This window comes from Condylostylus longicornis, unplaced genomic scaffold (assembly GCF_029603195.1).
Source record: "Condylostylus longicornis isolate FDR11 unplaced genomic scaffold, ASM2960319v2 ptg000031l, whole genome shotgun sequence".
NCBI classification, from domain to species: domain Eukaryota; kingdom Metazoa; phylum Arthropoda; class Insecta; order Diptera; family Dolichopodidae; genus Condylostylus; species Condylostylus longicornis.
This window is the reverse complement of record NW_026578000.1, coordinates 6,284,404-6,305,040: the sequence shown is the minus strand read 5'-3', so window position 1 is coordinate 6,305,040 and position 20,637 is coordinate 6,284,404.

Here is a 20,637-nt window from a genome sequence, read left to right as displayed (position 1 = left end):
TGCAAACATACATGCATAATATAACTATTATCATTGTTATTATAACTTGAATACCAGTTATTTTATTATTTAAAAATACTTTCATGTTGAAAATAATAATAAAAAAAAAAAATTGAACGTATAAGATCAAAATGAAAAATATCTCAGTTCAACACGAATTAATTGTGTCACATGAATTTATGCATTTTATCTTAGAATTGTGGCAACTAAAGAGATAAAAATTTCTAGATTATTGTATAAATACGTGAAGTGAACAATTTCAATATCGTAATCTTGTTTTTGAATTGTTTTTTATTTTTTATTTTTGTATTATAACTTGTTTTATTGTTTAAATGTTTGTTAAGTGAATATTAATTGAAATGTAAGTAAAAATCAGAATATTACAAGGAAACAAAAAAAAAAAAAAAACAAATAAAAAGACGATCATCTTCTTGAATAGACAATGATTTAGTTAGATTAAGATTTTATAAGATTTTTATGATTTTACCATGTAAAAGAGTGTTTAGAAAAAATTTGGAATTTATTATTTAAATTTTTTTCAGTTCACGAAAATACGATCTCATTCCCTTACGTTATTCATGAAGTTTAATAGATTAAAAGATGTGTTTTTAATGTCAGATCCTATAGTTTTGACTCTAAAAATTTTTAAAAGTTAATATTTGAAATTGCTACTACATTAAAGATTTGTTGAGTAATTGGCATTAGGATTTTAAATTAAGAAAAAATTTTGTGCGGAAATTCTGTTATAAAAAGAGTAAAACTGTTATACTAAGTTTGATATCAATGTTTAAACTTTTATTGACAAAACTATTAATTTGGAAATTTGGATTAGTACGTCTTATCTTCAAATTATTCTTGCAGGCCGGTATTGTTTAAATTGTTATACAATCTTATGCACTTCTATGCGTTTGAAATGTTTTCAATTTTACAGTAATATGTAAACATTTAGTGAGAAAAATAATATGCGTAAAGAAATAGTACGTAACTATTCTTTTTAGGTATTTCTCTATACATTCTGATATAGTTAGAGAAGTTTTGTGCCTTAAAAAAATTATACTCAATATTTGTCCTAAAATTTTGGAAAAATTAAATTATTCATTAACTCTGGTTAAATATTCGGTATTTCTCTATACATTCTGATATAGTTAGAGAAGTTTTGTGCCTTAAAAAAATTATACTCAATATTTGTCCTAAAATTTTGGAAAAATTAAATTATTCATTAACTCTGGTTAAATATATAATCACATATTTAAATTAAAATTTTTATTTTCATTTAATTTTACGACATACTGTATTTATTTTTTTTACAACAACTTATTAAAATATTGGAGTAGACATTTCAATGGGAACTTGTAAAAATTGCAATAAAAAGTATAACATTTCATGTAAATGTACTTATTAGTAGGTACATATATAGTGTATAACATAAAGAAAAGATGAAATTAAAAAAAAAAAAAACTTTTTCATCTGAAATGCTTTGATCTGTCATCTGAAGTCTGGAGTTAAGATTCTACCACAAATATGTTTAAAGAAATATTTTTTATACGATTACAATCATTTATATGTACATATGTATTGTTCTTGTAATGTGCTGTAGGTAAATTATAAAAGGAAAAAAAAAATAAAACTCCAGTTATACGTTTCACTACTATTTTGAATTTAATTGCATACTTTTAAAATTATTTCAATTAATTTGTGTATGTGCATTGTATACTCTTAGTAATTTATTTTTATAACTAATAATTGGGGATTACGAAAAAGCGATGAACATGCAAGTATAGTTTTTTATACAATTGTTAAATTTTAATAATGAAAATATTAATAATAGGTAGGTAAAATATTATACAGTTTTTTTTTTCTAAAAGTAAGATATAATGGTTCATTAGTCGTATGTTTATTGTTTTTTATATGGTTAATTAAACATCACGTACATTTAGTACCATGTACCATAATTATTTAGTAATTAGAATAGTTAAATTGTTATAAAAGTAATGTTTTCATGTTGCTATTATATAATTTAATAATATTCAACTATCATTATTTTTTTTTAATTTTTATAATACACCCTATATTATGTTAGAGAAAAGTATACGTGTATAAAAATAGAATATAACACTTTAGGTGTATACTCGTACAACACGTATAACACTTTAGATGTATAAGGCTTTTAACTACCCTAATACAAGCTTTTATAAGGAAAAATGAGGGAATTACTAACGCACATTTATTCCGATAGATGGTTTTATATTTTTATATTTTTCTATATAACAGAATTTTAAATAAAAAACGGTGTTTTACGTGAATTTATAAAATATTCCCAACTACATGCTCTGACTCTAAAGTGATGGCTTTCTTTATTAATTCGGTATTGTTAACATCTTAAATTTTTGCTATGAGTGTAATTTAGAACAGAGCAGGGATGACATACTAGGAACATAAAGATTATATTTTTTATTAGAATCTGAAAACTATTATTATTAGGAACATTTTAGAAAAAAATTTTCATTACTCATAATATTACAGTTTCATTCATAATATTACAGTTTGTAGCATAATTTAATTTGTGCCCTCTTGCCATATAGGGTATGAGTTGATTATACATTTAAATTTATAAAACAAGTTACACACATAGATACATATACGAGTATATCTTTACGTTATTTTTACTGAAATCATTATTTTTATTGATTGTAATATTTTAGATTTGACCCTGAAAATTACTAATATTTAAGTTGAATTTCTTATAATAATTACAGGCTAATTATTTTAAGTTGTTTTCAATTAAAAATTTGTTGCGAGCTACCTTTTTTATTCTTTTCTGTTGTTTTTGTTTTTCTTTTTTATGTAATCGTGGAACTAATAATTCTTGAATTTTTTTTTTTTAATGAGCTGTTCATGAAATTCACTAGTACATTCTCATTTACATACATACACATATACGATTTATTGAGAAGTATTTATTGAGAGCTAATGGTTCAATAAATTGGAATTAAAATTTTAATAAGAGTTTCCAGGTTGTCTTAAATCAAAGTAGTTATACATACATATGAAATTAAAATAAAAATGATTTTATTGTTATAAGCCAATAATAATTATAAGGATTGAAATTGATAATAATAGTGCAGTAATACTAGATAGTTAAAAAAAAATTAATTTCATGGTTATCAACATTATTTTGTATAGTTTTAAATTTGTTCTTTTAATTTTATTATTTGAACGTATACTTAACATGTATAGTAAGTTATTTAAATTAATAATAATGGGAATTAAATTGAAAAGTATATTAAATCACGACTACCTACTTGAAAACTATGAATTTATAATAATGGGTGTTTACCTCATAAAATTTATCTTGATTGTGAATGCCATTTCAATTTCTAATGTTTTCAATTATTATATCAATGAAAATAAAAATATGAATAAAAACTAATAAACTACTAAAAAAATTTTATAAAATTTGTTAATATTAAAATTTATAAATAATAATGGTGTTAATTTTATAATAACCAATTTAAATATCATTATTAACTGCACAGTGAAATGAGAAGTTAATAAGAATTATTGTTATTGCACCCCAGTATATTGCGGAGCTACAAAATGCGGCAGAGGTGATCCTGCCATGGCTGAAAATTATCTACGAATGCTGTATAGACCTAGCTCACATTCCAAAATCGTGGAATGTTGCCAGGGTCGTCTTCATTGCCAAAACTGGGAGGAGCTCTCACAGCTGCCCAAAGGATTTCAGACCAATTAGTCTAACATTGTTTCTACTAAAAATATTAGAAAAATTGATAGACGCATATATAAGGAGCAACCTTAACCCGAGTTGGGTGTCTCCGGCACAACATGCGTATAACGGGAAGGGTAGGTCAACGGAAACGGCCCTACACTCCTTGATACACTACATTGAAGGATACCTTAACTGCGGGGAATTTACACTGGCTGCCTTCCTAGATATTGAAGGCGCTTTCAACAATGTTAGGTCGCGGTCGATGACTCAGGCTCTGTCGGAGCTCTCAGTTCATGGCTCGCTGACTGCCCTGATAGGGAATATGCTGTCGGGCAGATCCATCAGGGCCAGCTTTGGCGGGTCATGCATTGAGCGCTCTGTTGTAAGGGGCACCCCCAAGGGGGTGTGCTTTCTCCTCTTCTCTGGAACCTGGTAATCAATCGGTAACTAGTACTCCTGGAGGAGGAGGGCTATAAGGTTGTCGCCTACGCAGATGATGTGGCAGTGGCCGTGTCTGGGAAGCACCTCCATGCACTAAATGAGCTGATACAAAGGGCTCTTAGTTTAGTTCTGAACTGGGCGACCGACTGTGGGCTATCTATGAACCCTAAAAAGACGGAGCTAGTCATTTTCAGTAGGAGATATAAGATCCCGGGCGTGGCTCCTCCGAAACTTGGCGGAATCGGCCTATCCTTCAGCAGGGAGTCTAGATTCCTGAGGCTTGTTCCGGATTCAAAGCTGAACTGGAGACTTAACATCATGGAGAGAGTAAAGAAAGCAACTATTGCGCTTTACTCGCGCAAAAGGGCCATCGAGAAGAGGTGGGGCCTGAAACCAAACATGTTTTATTGGCTGTACACCGCGGTGGTGAAACCGGTTCTGATTTACGGAATTCTGGTGTGGTGGCCGGCGCTCCATACTTCCTTAAGCCTGAGATTAATAAGCAGGCTTCAGAGGATGGCAATGGTGTGTGTTGGTGGAGCTCTGCGCTCCACCCCTAGACAGGCTCTTGAGATTCTCTTGCATTTGCTGCCATTAGATATACTGGACAGGCAGATGGCTGCGGAGTCTGCAGTGCGCCTTGAGGCCGTATCACAGTGGTCGTGTTGCCCCAAAGGTCACGCTTCGATTCTTGCCGACTGGGGCCACGGGGTGGGGTCAATTGATTTGGTTCCTCCCGTGCTCTCACACGTGAGGAATTTCGGGGCATCAGTTCTGCCGAGGCAAAGCTGGCGGGACGCGGTCAGGAATGGCTACATCCATTTCTACACCGATGGATCCAAACTTGACGGAAAGGTGGGTGAGGGTGTTTACTCTGAGCAATTGGGAGTTGAGCTCTCCTTCCGCCTGTCGGACAACTGCAGGGTCTTTTAGGAAGAGGTGGTCGCAATTGGGGAGGCTCTGCGGACATCTCCACGGACAGCCAGGCCGAAATAAGGGCGCTGGAGTCGGAGACCTCTACGTCCAAAACGGTCCTTGATTGTAGGTCGTCTCTTAACGAGATGGCGAGGCAGTTCGAGTCAAACTTGGTTTGGGTTCCCGGACACAGTGGGATCTCAGGGAATTGCAAGGCGGATGAGCTTGCGAGACACGGAACGACCGTCGGAATTCTACCTGAAAAGGAGAACCTGGGCATGTCTCTAAGCACTCTGCTAATGCTGCTACGCTGTGCAGCGATGGAACGTACCAATCTCAGATGGGCGAATGGAACTACATATAACGCGGCAAGGAAGTTGTTGCCAAAGCTAGACTTGCGTCGCATGAGGGATCTAATATATCTCCGACGGGACGATATTGGCGCGATGATAGGGGTTTTAGCTGGACACTGTCTGATTGGCGATCATGCCAGGAGGATGGGCCGCCCCGCAAACGATCTCTGTAGTGGCTGCTGTGACGAGGAGGGGGAGGAAACGGTGACCCACCTGCTATGCTCGTGTCCGGCGTTGGCGAACTCCAGGCGGAGGTTTCTTGGGTCCCACTTTTTTGAGCGGGCCACGGACCTAGCGAATGTAAATGCTAGGGACCTTGGCCGGTTTTTGAGAAACTCGGGCTGGTTCTAGTGAGGGAGAGAGGGGGAATCCGGCGGCATCACAACGGGCCTTAGTGGCCTAGGTGTATCCTTCGGGGGCCGTGCACCCTAACCTAACCTAACCTTATACCAGTATATTGACTTATTTGCAATTCAAATTTATTTCTTCAAATGGATAATATGCTGACAGGTTGATATTATAGGAAAGATTGAATGATCCCATTAATTTGACAGAAAAAGACATGTTTTTTGACATCAGCTTTTTTCTCGATTTAGATGTTTAGTCAGCACCACTTTTTGTTAATTTATCTAAATTTATAAGTAAATTACTCGTAAATTCTTTTAACATTTAACTGAAAACGATAACAAATTTTTACAGAAATAAAATTAAGTGTTACTAAAAATGTCATTAAGATGATAAAGAGAGTATAGAGATTAAAATAATCTGATGAACTATTAAATGCTTTCTCAGATGAACAACGATTGCTTTGCAAAAATTAAATAAAAACGTAAACGAAATTTGTATAGTAATGTAAATTTTTTTTCTGTATATTATCATATTATATATTACTTTAAATTAAATTATATCTATAAATTCAAGTATTAGTAATAAGTATAATGTAATAAATTATTAAATTTCTACTTAATTTCCAAAGCAATAATTATAGATTTTCATCCATGCTTTTTAATGACACCTATAATACCTTATTATATACGGTGATTTACTTTTTGTTATATTTTTTTCTGATCGATAAATGATCATACTTTTCATCCATAAATTCTGAGTAACTCTTAGCTTTTTAAAACAGGATACTCAATTTGTTATATGTATGAAAAAACACTATATATGAAAACCACTGCATATATATATATATATATATATATATATATATATATATATATATATATACATATATATATATATATATATATATATATATATATATATATATTTTTAATGTACCAATAAAATTCTCATTTTTATTGTAAATCATTAAAATTGTAATCTTTTTTCCCTCCAGTATTTGAAAAATATTAATTTTAAATTATTAGTTAGTTAATATATAGGAAATAAGATATCTATATATATTATACCTGCAATTAAAACATAAGAGATATAGTAATAAATAATAATTTTAATTTAAAAAATGAAATTTTCAAAATGTTTTTTTGTTATTTCTCATAATTTTTTTTATATTTATTATAATTTATGTTCTTTCTTTCACCGTATAGTGGCGCACTATTCTCTATTTTTAAATTGCAATTTAATGAGTGATTTTATCTTAATGTTAAAATAATTCTTAATATTATAAATACATAAAATATAGAGAAATAAAAACAGTTAGCGGTAAATTTAACATCAATAAAGTAAGAAAGGAAGAGCGTGTTAATAAATGAGATGAAAGGACAAAACAAGCTCAGTTGGATTTAAATAAGACTTTTTATTAAAATTTAAATTAATTTTGAGTGTTGTGTAATCTTTTGCATATTCAATGATTTAAAATGTTTCAAATTAAATTTTCAAATTTTTTATTTAAATTTATCTTATATTTTGGAATTACTGTGTACTTATACAACTGTAAAAAATTACTTTAGTTATTTTAAAAATATTATATTTAAAAGGAAAAATATTAAATTTATTAAAATTCTTAGTTTCCATGTTATACTTTTTATACAATGCGTAGGTATAATTTGCTTACCTATTTTAATTAATTACTCAATTAATCAGAATGTATAGGTAATTAATTAAAATTACTATTATTTATATTAAAAATTCCTTATAATAAGAAGTAAAGAGAATGTTAATAATAATTGACGAAGAAATTTACATATAAAAATTGCTTTTATTAGACTATTGTTATATGTATAAGAAAATAAGTCTAATTATTACGGATAACTAACATTATTTAGTTTGCATAATTACTGTAATATACTTCGGTTTAATTCATTATAACAGATTGTCGTTTGTATTATACAGTTGATATAATTTTGAATTTTTTATATATGAATTTTTTTATTTTAATTAAAAAATTGCATACTGACCTTTAGAATTTTTTTCTGAAACTCGATTACAAGCAAGTTTTAAAATCTGAAATGAAAAAAGAATTTTTTTTTTCTTAATTATTTTTGTATATAAATTATAAGTGTTATATATTTGTATAATAATATCTTTTTAAAGTATCGTTTTATTTTTACAAAAAAAATTAACAAATTGAGTAAAATTTTATTTGTATCATGTTATTAAAAATGAATTCATTTATTTCTAAAAAAATTATAACAGTTAATGTGCGTATATGTACTTATGTATCAATGCATTAAATCAGCTTTATTCACATTTTATGTCAAAAGTTCGTGTTAATAATAATTAGTATAATAACTATAAAATTTCAACTCATAACTTTTGAGTAATTTCTCTTCTATTGCTAACAATTTTCTCTCTTATTTTGTCTAACAATTAAATGTTATAAATGTAAATTTATTTAAAAGAGAAATTAGGTGAGAAATGAAGGTTATAACTTTAATGATTAAATTAAATACCAAATTTTAATTGTAACAAAAATGGTAGATTAATTTGTGCGTTTGTATAGGTACCCAAACAATTCATTAAGAAAATTTATTAAAATAATTAGAGTTAATTGAACAAAAAAAAAAAAATAAAACCACAAAAATTTTAATTTAATATGAAAATTTTTTGTTATAATTATTGAGGTTTTAAAATTAAATTAAAAATATTACAATATTCTTGAACTATTTGTGGTTAATTGCTTTTTTTTTGATTTGCAATTAATTTTGTGTTTTTGTGTATGTGAATAAGAGAGAAATTTTCGTTCCATTTTTATATGAGTGTCTATTGATAATTTAACTTCTTTAATTAGCTCAAAATATCGGCTGAAAAATTTATAATTGCTCGAGAAACTTCAAGAAAAGAATATTAAAAGTATAAATGAATTTTAATCATAAATTTTAAGAATCGTATGAATGTGTATTGCTGAACTAAATTGAAATCATTTAAATTTTGAATAATTTTTATTTAATTATTATCCAACGCAAAAATTAAGTGAGTTCCTAAGTATATAATCAATTTTTAATTAAACTCAAAATCATAGGTTATTCAATTTTTATTTTACGATCAAATATTCTTAAAAACAACTCTTTTTCTCTTTATTATGTAATAATTACCAGTTTTGAGTGATAATCAATAAAATCTGTGTTGAATATATCGTAAAAAAAAGTACAAATTAATACCAAATATAGCAATTATAAAATATAGTTTTAGTCCATATATTCACAAATTATTATTAATATTGTTCATTAAAAATTTTTGTAGGTATCATTTGACAAAATTATTAATTATGATTCCAAATAAAATAAGAAAAAAATCATGCCTACATTGTTGCATTTTAAAAAAATTACTTACAATTTTGAATGATTTTTTTAGGAAAACTAATTTTGTACACTGTCAACACTATGGTTAATATATAGTGAACCGAACTATATTAGCAAAAATAAAAGAGTATACCTACTGTCATTAGTACATGATATTCATTATGATTATTTGAAGTAAATCAAAATGGATAACTGAAAAACATTCAAAAAGCGCCCATTTTTTTCTATTTTATAAAAAATTATCATACAAGATGAAATGTTCAAGAAAAAATATATGATTAATTATGGAACAATAAAATTTTAGTAATTTTTGGAAGAAAAAAATTTTTAAACTTTGTTAATCACAAATATGGTAAACAATAGATAATGATTAAAAGAAAAGAAGTTGCAAATAGGGTAACACAAAAAATCGGGAAAAAAAGTTACAGTTAAAGGAAGGCATATCAGATGAAAAGAAATTAAAAATCACGAATTATAAAAAAAAATTCAATGCACGCGCACGCACAAAATATTAAATTACTTAAAAAGTTGATCATGATTACGATAATAATGACATTACACAAATTTTGTACATTACACCAATGGTCATAAATAGAAAATTTAAAAAGGAAATTGTGCGTTAAAAAAGCGCACGCTATTTTTTTTATTCTGTTATACTTTTACGATTTTTCTTAAAAATCTTCATTGTTACTATATAATTAAATAAGATTTATAAATATCATGACTATTGTTGTAACGCGATCTACTTTTAACAAGATTCATTGTAAAATTTTTTTCTATTGAGTCGTGTTTTTTTTATGTAATCTTTATTTAGAAAATAATTGATGAAGTTTTGAACAAATATAAAGAGATTAATAATAATGAATGTGAAATATTCATAGCAATAAATTTATTTTGTTAAAAATTGCATACTTTTAGGCCACTTTTTTCAGTCAGAATATAAATTTTCATACTTACTATTCTTGCATTATAAAATCTACAATAATTATTTTATTTTCACTGACATTATGATTCATTCAGTAAATTTTATAATATAATTTAGATTTCAAAATAAATTTGTGTTAAAAACGCCATTTTATAACAATACCACTTCCAATGTGACCACCTTTTTTACCCACCAAAATTCCTTCCTTATTATTAATAACAACATATAAATGCCATTCATACGATTGTATTTCTTTAACATATGTACAGTACATGGTACATGTCTATGTGGTAATTAAAAAACATCGCTATATAAGTTACAGTTATCTAAAAATTTAGTAAAAAGAAATGTAAAAGAAAAACAATGAATAATAAAAAATAAAAGGAAATGCAATAACAAGAACGTAACAACAATAATATAGCAACGCCATCATTGAGAGCTTAAAGAAATACCTATGTCAAGTACAGTTACAGATCAATTACCGTAAAACATTTTTTTTTGTTGCCTTTATTTCTTTACTTTTGTTTTTATGACGCAATGGTATGAAAAGTCAGCCGCAGTTAATATCGTAGTGTTGATTTTAAATATAGAAAATGGAAATGATGAGATCTAAAGCGAAGAGATGTGATACAGAGAGTAGGTAGAGAAAATCATGTTTGAATTGGTTCAAATTAACTGTGTGGAGAGAAAATAATCAGAAAAAAAGTATTAAAATTTTAGAATCGGGTACTTTTTTTTTTTGGTTTCTTTTTTGTCTACTTCTTCAATTTTGAGAAATAGTTAAGGGAATTTCTAAATAGTTGAAAGACAGTAATAAAACAAAAACAAAAAACCGAAATGGTTAAATAATGGTTGACTTTGATTGATGTGAAATTTTTAAATTTTTTATGTTTTCTTGTTCTTTTTAATTTTGGAGATGAAAAATAACAGCAAAAATGTAGAGATTTTTTCGTGGTTTTCTATTAATTTTTTTTTTCTTCGTTTTTGTTCCGCTTTTTTTTCGATTTTCTATGTTACTTAAATTTTATGCCTGTTTTTATTTCAATTCATTCATTCCTTTTCAATTCATTTTGGTGTAAAAGAAAAGAAACAAATAGAAATGAGTATGTAAATGAAATTTTTGTAATTCAATTTTTATTTTTCTTTTTGGTAATTTTTTCGGAATTCGAATTTGAAAGAAAAATTATTATAAATTTTCTTTGTTTAAAATTGTATTGATAGTTAAATTTTTAATATTATTGTGTAACTTATTCGAATTTTGTTTTTTCTTCCAAATACATAATAAAAGAATAAATCATTCTTCTTTTAAATACAATTTTAGAAAATTCATTTATAAAAACTTATTTTTTTTTCTATTTTAACAATTATTTTTGCATTAAAATTAAAAAATGAAATTATTTGAATGGAAAGAAATCGTATTTGTCACGATCGATGTAAATATTTTCAATAATAAATTTGAATGATATTTCGATTTTTGTTTATATTATATTTTCGAAAATCGATAATTTTATAAATTCAAAATCGAGTATCCATCGATCGATCGATCAATTGACGCATAATTTATTTTGAAATTTTGTTTTATAAAAAAAATTCACTATTAATTGTATTATAATCGATTTAAATTTTAATTTGATTGAAATTGAATTAAAATAATCCAAAAAAATAAAAGAAAAAAAATAGAAATAATATAAAAATTAGAAATAAATAGAGAAAACAAATGAATTAGAGTATACAAATATAAATTTATAATTCATATATGAATTGAATGCAGACGAATGAAGTTATTCGAAGTTAAAAAGAAAATATTGAATCAATTGAATTCCTTGAAATTTATCTTTCTTCATTATTATAGTAATACTTGCAATTGCGTATATTATAATTTAATACAATTAAAAATTATAATCGGATTTTCATGAAATTTGTAGAGAATTAAAATTAGTTCGAATAAAATATTGACCAAATTGTAATTTAATTATTTTGAAATTTTTGTTTTTTTAATTATTTAAAAAAGTATTAGGGATTTTGCCAAAATATTTGGAAACTTTAAAGCGTCACAAGTTTAATGACTATACGAGAATATCTTCAGAAGGGAAAAACAATCAACGACGAGTATTATGCAAACTTATTGCAGCGTTTGAGTGAAGAAATCAAAGTAAAACGTCCACATTTGTCGAAGAAAAAAGTGTTGTTTCATCAAGACAATGCATCAGTTCACACATCCGCAATCGCCATGGCAAAAATTAATGAATTGAAGTTTGAACTGCTTCCTCACGCACCCTATTCACCAGATTTAGCCCATTTAGATTACTTTCTATTTCCAAACTTGAAAAAATGGCTTGGTAAAAGAAGATTTTTTACCAATGAAGAGGTAGAGTCTGGCATCTATAACGCGCGTTGATGACTATTTTGCAGAGTTTCCCAGTTCTTACTATAAAAATGGTATCGAAGCAATTCAACACCGCTGGCAAAAGTGTATCGACCTAAAAGGGTACTATGTTGAGAAATAAAAATAAATTTTGTCAAAATTTTTGTGCTTTCTAGGTTAGGCTACTTAATTCTGGGACAGCTCTCGTACATACATATATGTAAAGACACAATCATATGTATATACTGTACAAAAACTGTACGCGTTATTAAAGAGATATTAAGTTGCCACATGTACATCATCTATAACTGTAACATTGTATATAATTTTACTTAATTATTATTGTTGCTCAAATAAAGGTAAAATATGAATATATTAATGTGATTTATGTTGTTCTGAAGGTTAGATGTAAAATTACTCTATAAAATAACATACAGCATAAAAGCATAAAACAGAAAGTTTTAAAAATAATTTGATGACATTTAAAATAAATTTTTTAAAAGTATAATTGGAACAAATAATTTTGTAAAAATAATTAAAATATATGAATTATAGTGTTGCCGTGCTCAATTGTTTTAATTATATATTGTTTACTTATTCAATAATTTTAATCTAGTTTATTAACCCTTATAAACAATATTACGGTATATGACAAATCATTAAAAAGTTTATCAAAGATCTGCCTGCTCTCTTTCTATATACACTTAAATTAAAAGATCACGTGATTTGGTGTAATAATTTAAAAAAATGTAACATTTTTTTTTTTTTTAATTAAATATTTCTCTTTTCTCTTTGTTAATTTTAAGATTTAATGAATTTTTGTTATACTGTTATATTATTTACGAGTGTATACATAATATTATTTACGTGCAAATAAATAATATATTTTATAATAACAAGATGTTGTATAACTGTTCTGTTTTTTCTGTATAATAATATATTAGAGATGTATATTCAATTTAATTATTTTTTATTACTGATAATCTAGTAAAATTTAACGCTATAAATTATTTTTTAAGTTTTCAGTTTTTTAAAAGTGCATAAATTATTCTGCCCTTTTTTTTTCATTCTAACATTTTTGTTTTTTTTTTTATTTTTTTTTTTAAGTTGTAAATTTTACGTAGAATTGTAGTACACATTTGGACTGTCCTTTTTTTTTCTCTCTCTCTCTGTCTCACCTATCTCTCATTTAAAGTTAGTTTTTATTTAATAGTAATATCTTTTTAAACATTGTATATACTCGTATTTTATGAAATGAAAATTACTTTAAAATTTTAATAGTTTACAACAAGTTTAAGATAAAATGGTTGTAGCAAGAAATGTTGATTAAGTACCGATAAATAAAAATTTTCAGTTATAGAGGTAGCAATGTCGGAACATAATTACAGTAACAGTTAAACAAATTTTTTAAACTAGTTTACTAGGGTATTTTAGGTATTTATTTGAACTTTAAAATGAAATAGTCATATATAATAAGTGTTTTAAAATTTTAAGTTTTCAAATGTAAAAAAATTTAAAATTAATCTTAGAATTTACTCATATTATGCTTGTGCTGTTGGATAAGTATCTCTAATCTGTTAAAACAAGGTGGGCCAGCTCCATTCCTTGTATTTTTAATAATAAATTTAAGTTGACATAAAAACACAACGAACAGTATTACTCGCTCTTCCAATGTGATCTTTAGTAAGATTTTCTAAGGGGATTTACTAAGACTAACCAAAAATTTGACGCTACGACGAGTCTAAACACTACATTTCTTGTACGATCTCTATGTATACATATATAATCTCTCTTTCTTAAAATATTTACATACTCATTACAAGCAAAGTATAGAATTTTTGCTCTGATTCTTAAAATAAACTAAATTTGTGCGACACTGTTTTTTAAAACGGTGTCATAAAGAAATTATTTTGAAATCAAGATAGCTAAAGAGTTAATCGAGATTTTGTGTGAATTGTATGCTTTATACAATATAATTATATACATATATTTATACCTATATATAACGGTATATAATCTAAATCACAAAATGGAAAATGTTGTGATAAAATCCGTTTGAAAAAGTATAATACATAAATTATGTAGAAATCAAGATAAATATAAAAGTCCTTATAAAAATAGAGCGCTACTATAATAAAAACGAAGTGCATTTAATTTTAATAAGAGCAATTTTTAGTTTTAAATGCTTCTATATTGCCAATGTTTTTATATTTTCCTTGTTACTTTTGACGTTATTGTTGTTGTTTTTAATGCAATTTATACAATTTGTTATGATTAAAAATCCTATCAATACATCTAGTATACTCGTATCTATATATAGTTATACATATATATATATATATATATATATATGTAAATATCATTTATTTAGATTTTTCTGTGATAATAATAAATTTCCTGAGGTTATAATGTACATACATATACATACTTAAATAAATTCTGAAGCTATTGGTATAGCGATTTTGTTTTTGTAAATAAAGAATTTTAACTTTTTCTCCTGCCTTAAAATATGCTATATATGTGAATGTATATAGTTAACTTAAGCCTTAAAGCTATTTTACATTAAATAGACTACTTTTTTCCGAAATAGGGCAGGAAAAATGTTTTTAATTTAATTTTTTTTATTAAAAATTTTTAATTTTTAACCGGAAATGATTGAATACATTATGTATGTATACATTAATAAAATGTACTACAATACAACTACATACAAGACCATAGTATGTTAAAAGAGATAACATACTTTAAGGATTACTTTAAAAAATGGAAACTTATTATTATTTAAAATGCTTTGATATACATATATAAAAAAACAAGCTTAAATTTAAAAAAAAAATACGCATATTAGCCTGACGTGTCTGCCTACATATTTCAATATATGTAAGTTAGTTATAGGTAAGTTAGTATTAAACAAAATAATGAAAGAAGTCAAAAATAACGCTCAGAAGAATAAAATGGGGAATTGCGTGCCGCCTCGAAAGCCTTAAACATGTAGACGTTGTTGCTCTTCCGGCCTAATCATGTAATGATATGCAGACAAAAACAAATCTCCTGAGTGGAAAAAACGAAATCGCTGGATTGAGAGTTAATGTGCTGAATACAAAGTCACTTAGAATAAACAACGGAATCCGAATTAAGGGTTAAGGTCACAAGATTCAACTACCTTGCTAGTATCATCACTACAGATAGAGAAGCTGAAGAAAAAATAATTTACAGAATTAGAAGAACAGTAGAGGAAATAATTAAAGCTAGTGGTAAATAAGAATTGTGGTGAATAATAAAGTTTGATGGAGAGGTTATTTCCAACAGGAAATTTTTTGTTCTTCCTCTGTCCAAAAATTGTATCAAAATACTAAAAATGTTATTTTTAGTACAATTATTGTGTAGGTAACAAATAAATATTTGAATAAGTATGACTAAATGATCCTTCGAATTGACCATTATTAACCACAAATGTTTTTTAATTATTTAAGTGAAATGTGCTACTTAATTTCGTATACTTTCCTTCTTATAATGTTTGCCCATAATTTTTCTATTATTATGGAAAATTATATGTTAATCCTGAAGCAAGATGATTAATTTAATTGCATCATAGAAGTTTTCGTATTCGTTTTTGCTAACTAATAGAAATGTGAGCTATTTTAAATCATTTCCTTCTTTAAAATGAAATAAGAAAACAATACTTAAGCTCTAATCGTCACTTGAACTCTAAAAGCTGGCAACCATATTTATCCAATATTCAAGCCTGAGGAAAATGAAATAATGAAAATATTTTTTAAGAATACTTTTGTGATGGATAATCACTTCAATTTCCAAGCACAAAATTTTAAATTTTAAATCAAAGCAATTAAATACAATTAAATTGAACAATAATTTTAAGACCCAAATATATTCAAGGATATAAGAATTTAAGGTATAAAATGTATAAAAATTTTAAATTAAAATTATAAATACATAGCTCGAATAGAACTTATAAGATAAGAAAAAAGGTAGAAATTTTAATTGTCGTTTAAAATTTTTCTCTAACTTAAATTCTATAATTGACGTCATAGTAAATAATATCGAATCGTATAGTGTATACCAATTTCACCCTATGAACCATAATTGAAAAATTTATAAACCAAGTAACTTTAACATTTTTGTTGTCAATTATATATTGATTAGCAATTCAAATAAGATAATTAACACTTTAGGTATTTTAACTCAGATTATATCATAAATAATCATAGTTTCGAGTTTATAAATGAAAGTAGTTTAAACTGCGATAAAGTAGTTGAAATTTTTAAGTATTATGAATAATATTTATATTTAAATGTGAAAGTATAACTAAAATGACTCGTAAAGAATGATCCCATACTGTTAATAAAAAATAAATATAACGTACGATATTTCGTCAGAAATTATGCATATTATGTGAAAATGCTAAAAATTTTAGCGACTCAACCGGAAATTGAATTGTTGTTCACCGGAAGATAATGAATATTTTGAATGACAATAAAAGAAAATTCAAAACATAAATGAATTTTTTTTTTAATACGAGTATTACTTATGTATTTGATTATTTTGTCAGCTTGAAAGCCATATTATAATTAAAATAAATTTTTATTAAAATTTTATTAATATCTCTTCTTGAAATTAAAAAAAAACTTTGTTCAATTCCCTAGTTAATTAGGAAAGTTGATTTGACAGTGACATTTTATATAAAACTTCATTCACTCTCTCTCTCTCTGATTCTAAGAAAGGAAAATATTATCTTTATTGTGATCGAAGTTCATTCGTGAAATAGAAATTGCGTGAAATAGAAATTTTAGAAAAAGAGAGTCTCCATATTTTTGTCGTATAAGTTTTAAGAAAAATTTTCCGGTTAAATTCAAAAGTATAATTAAATTTTAACACTCACCTCTTATTTCTTGTCCTATTATTGATACTATTTGTACACCAAATGATCCTTCAGCGACTTAGAGATCATAATTTAAATCCTGTACTCTGGTACGTATATATACTTTTGTGTATATTTGCGCATATAACTCATTGTGTGTATCGCTGCTTATGCTATTAGATCTTTTTATTGTTGTGATATGAGTATTTGTATACATGATGTAAGCATATATGTATATATGTATATTCATTGTGTTTTGTGGTTATGATGAAAAAAATTATCAAAAAGGGGAAGAAAAGAAATCGAAAAGGAAAAGAGAAATAATTTTCCTTTTTGTCGTTTTTATTTGTGACTTTAAAACTACTGTGCACTGTATGTAGTTCTTTATTTTTTTTTTTTAAATCATTATGAGGTAAAGAAAATTATTACAACTAGTAACTAAAGTAGCTAGTAAGTAACTAAAAGTTACAAAATATAAAAATGAGGAAAATCAGAAAAAAAAAATAATTTTATACTTGAATATGGCGACTTGTTGACGAGTGATCTTTGGTACAACAAAAAAAGTATTTCTATTTTTTTTTTTTATTCTCATTTTTTACTTTATGGCGTTTAAATTATGAATCAAGGTACAAAAAAATAATAAAAGAAAAATAATAAAGATGAAAAGTTCATACGAGTATAGAATTAAATTGAGATTTTTGACTTCCCAGCCAGAAGTAAGTAAGTAAGTTGAAATCGAGACGAGTTTCCCAGATGTATGTAGATTCTATACAGAAAATATGCACAAACTTATAACTTTAGACATTGAAATTTCCATTTTTATTTCATTTTAGTTTTATTTTGCTGGGACTTTTTGTAATTTTGTGAATATTTTGTTGTGTTGTGATCTTTGAAATGTTGTAATGTTCATTTTTTTAAGTTCTGTTGTTTTACTGCTTTTTTTTCTGAAAATGGCAAGAACAACTTTTTAGTGAGAGAAAAAAAAATCTCATTTATTATTTTGTTTTGCTTTTCTTTTTGTTTCATTCCCCCCTTTTTAATTCTTATAGTTAAAAACTATATTCTTTTTCAGTACTTTCTGACATTTGTAAATACTACATACATATGTACATGCAAACATTGTGTTTTGTTTTTTTCTTTACAGTAAAAAACTTTGACATTTCATGTTGATAATTATCCGGATTTCCTGGAAAAAAGAATAAAAAAAAGCAGTTGAATGATTAGTTTTTTATGCTCATGTTTTGTTGTTGAAATTGTTTTTTTTTTCAGAACTTTAGAAAAAAAGAGAAAAATATGTATAATAGATAAATGAAATATAAAAAAAACATATGTCATAGATAGAGTGAGATGATTTGATTGGTACACATACAAGGTGTCTCACATGTGAATTTGAATGGCACTATAAACCTTTTAAAAGAAGTTTATGCGGAAGTAAATAGAACTTTAAAAATGTTGATATTCGTGTAATGCGATATTAATTGTGTAAATCAAAATGAGAAAATCAAATTAAGCTCTCTCTTTGACAAGTTATTTATTAATCAACAGTTTTTTTATAAGGTGTTATAGAATCAAAAATTAAATATTGATTTTATATAAGTAATTTGCCAGTGACTTGGTCATGTAATTGCGGCTATATGTGCCGAATATGCAGCAATATTAGAAGTGGGACCTGATGTTGAAGAATCGTAAAAAATATTACAGGGAGTTAGTAACAATATAAGTTAATAGACAAATAAATGGAAGATAAACCCTCCATAAGTAAATATTAATGAATTGAAGGTTTTTCAGCCTACACACTTTTAACCACGTAATAAATTGTTACAGCAATGACAGTGTTTCCTATTCAATTTTTCGATTAAAAAATTATGTATTTCAAAACTTTTTTTAGAATTATAGAATTATAGTTTTTGATCAAAGTCAAAATTAGAGTTACTTTTAATTTGTTCTGTTATAATTTTGCAATAAATAAATTTTTACCATTCATCAAAATTACCCTGTACGCTACAAATGTAATAAAATAAAAATGAATGTTTAAATACTTGGTATTTATTTTATGACATTTCGTACGTACAGATATACATTTGCACTTATATACTCTATGCATGTTCGTATTGAGATTTTCTTGTAATTTGACTTTTTACCGACCGTATTGTGTATACAATAGGTAGGTTATGTGATGGCAACAAATTTTGCATATCGAGTTTTCGGTGGGAATGCACTTCTCCATAGTAGGGAAGTGTAAGTAAACTATTTTTAGCAACCTGTCGGTCCGTCGGTCTGTCGGTCTGTCGGTCTGTCGGTCTGTCGGTCTGTGTGTGTACGCGTGTATCTCAAGTTCTACTGAACCGATTTTTATGAAATTTTATATGTAAGTTTGTTTCCACCATGGCACGGATCGATCAACTTTTGGGATATATCAGGCCTCGGGAACTTCACTTTTTAGCGGGCCTGTTTTACATTTTTGAGCATTTTGAAGAACATATTCAACCGATTTACTTGAAATTTCATATATAAGCTTTCCTTTACCGACCGCGAAACGTCCTAACTTTTGGAAGAAATCAGGCATCAGCAACTGGACGTTTACTACGGGCCAAATATACATTTTTGTGTATATAAAGAGAAATAATCAACCGATTTCATTGAAATTTAATATATGAATTCCTCATATTAAAGCAATGAACATATAACTTTTTTGGAAAGATCAGGGCTCGAGAACTGATTTGCGGGCCGATTTTACATTTTTCACCATATCTACAGAACAAATTGATGGAATTTCTTGAAATTTGATATTTGAGTTCTGGTTGTTACCGAAAATAGCTGGCGAGCATTTCGGGGAATTTGGGTAGCACAAAGCGAAACTCTACTAAGAGTAAAATTTACATTTTTCTAGGTATGTTAACTATAAGCGTACTAATGCCCTAAAAATTGGAAAGAAATATTTAACAGACATTTTTATAATATTCTGTAACACTTCACTTAACCAAACAATACCCAATGCGGTCGGTTATGTGCTGACCACATCAGATTTTTTTTTCATAAAATTGACATGTTTGATGATAGCTTCGATAGTTGATTTGGTATGTTTTCTAATTCAACAAAAAGAAGAAATTATTAATTCTTTCATTTTAATTTTTTTTACTATTATAGCTAAAGAGAGTTATTGACTATTTGTCAAAGGAATGGAACATTATATAGAATTTTAAATAAAAATAATTTTGCAATAAACGGTTTATTTAGGAAAAAAAATTTATCTCGAAGTATCTTTGCAAACATTTCATATTTCGAATTTTTAAGTGTGAAAACCATACAGTTTGAAATCGTG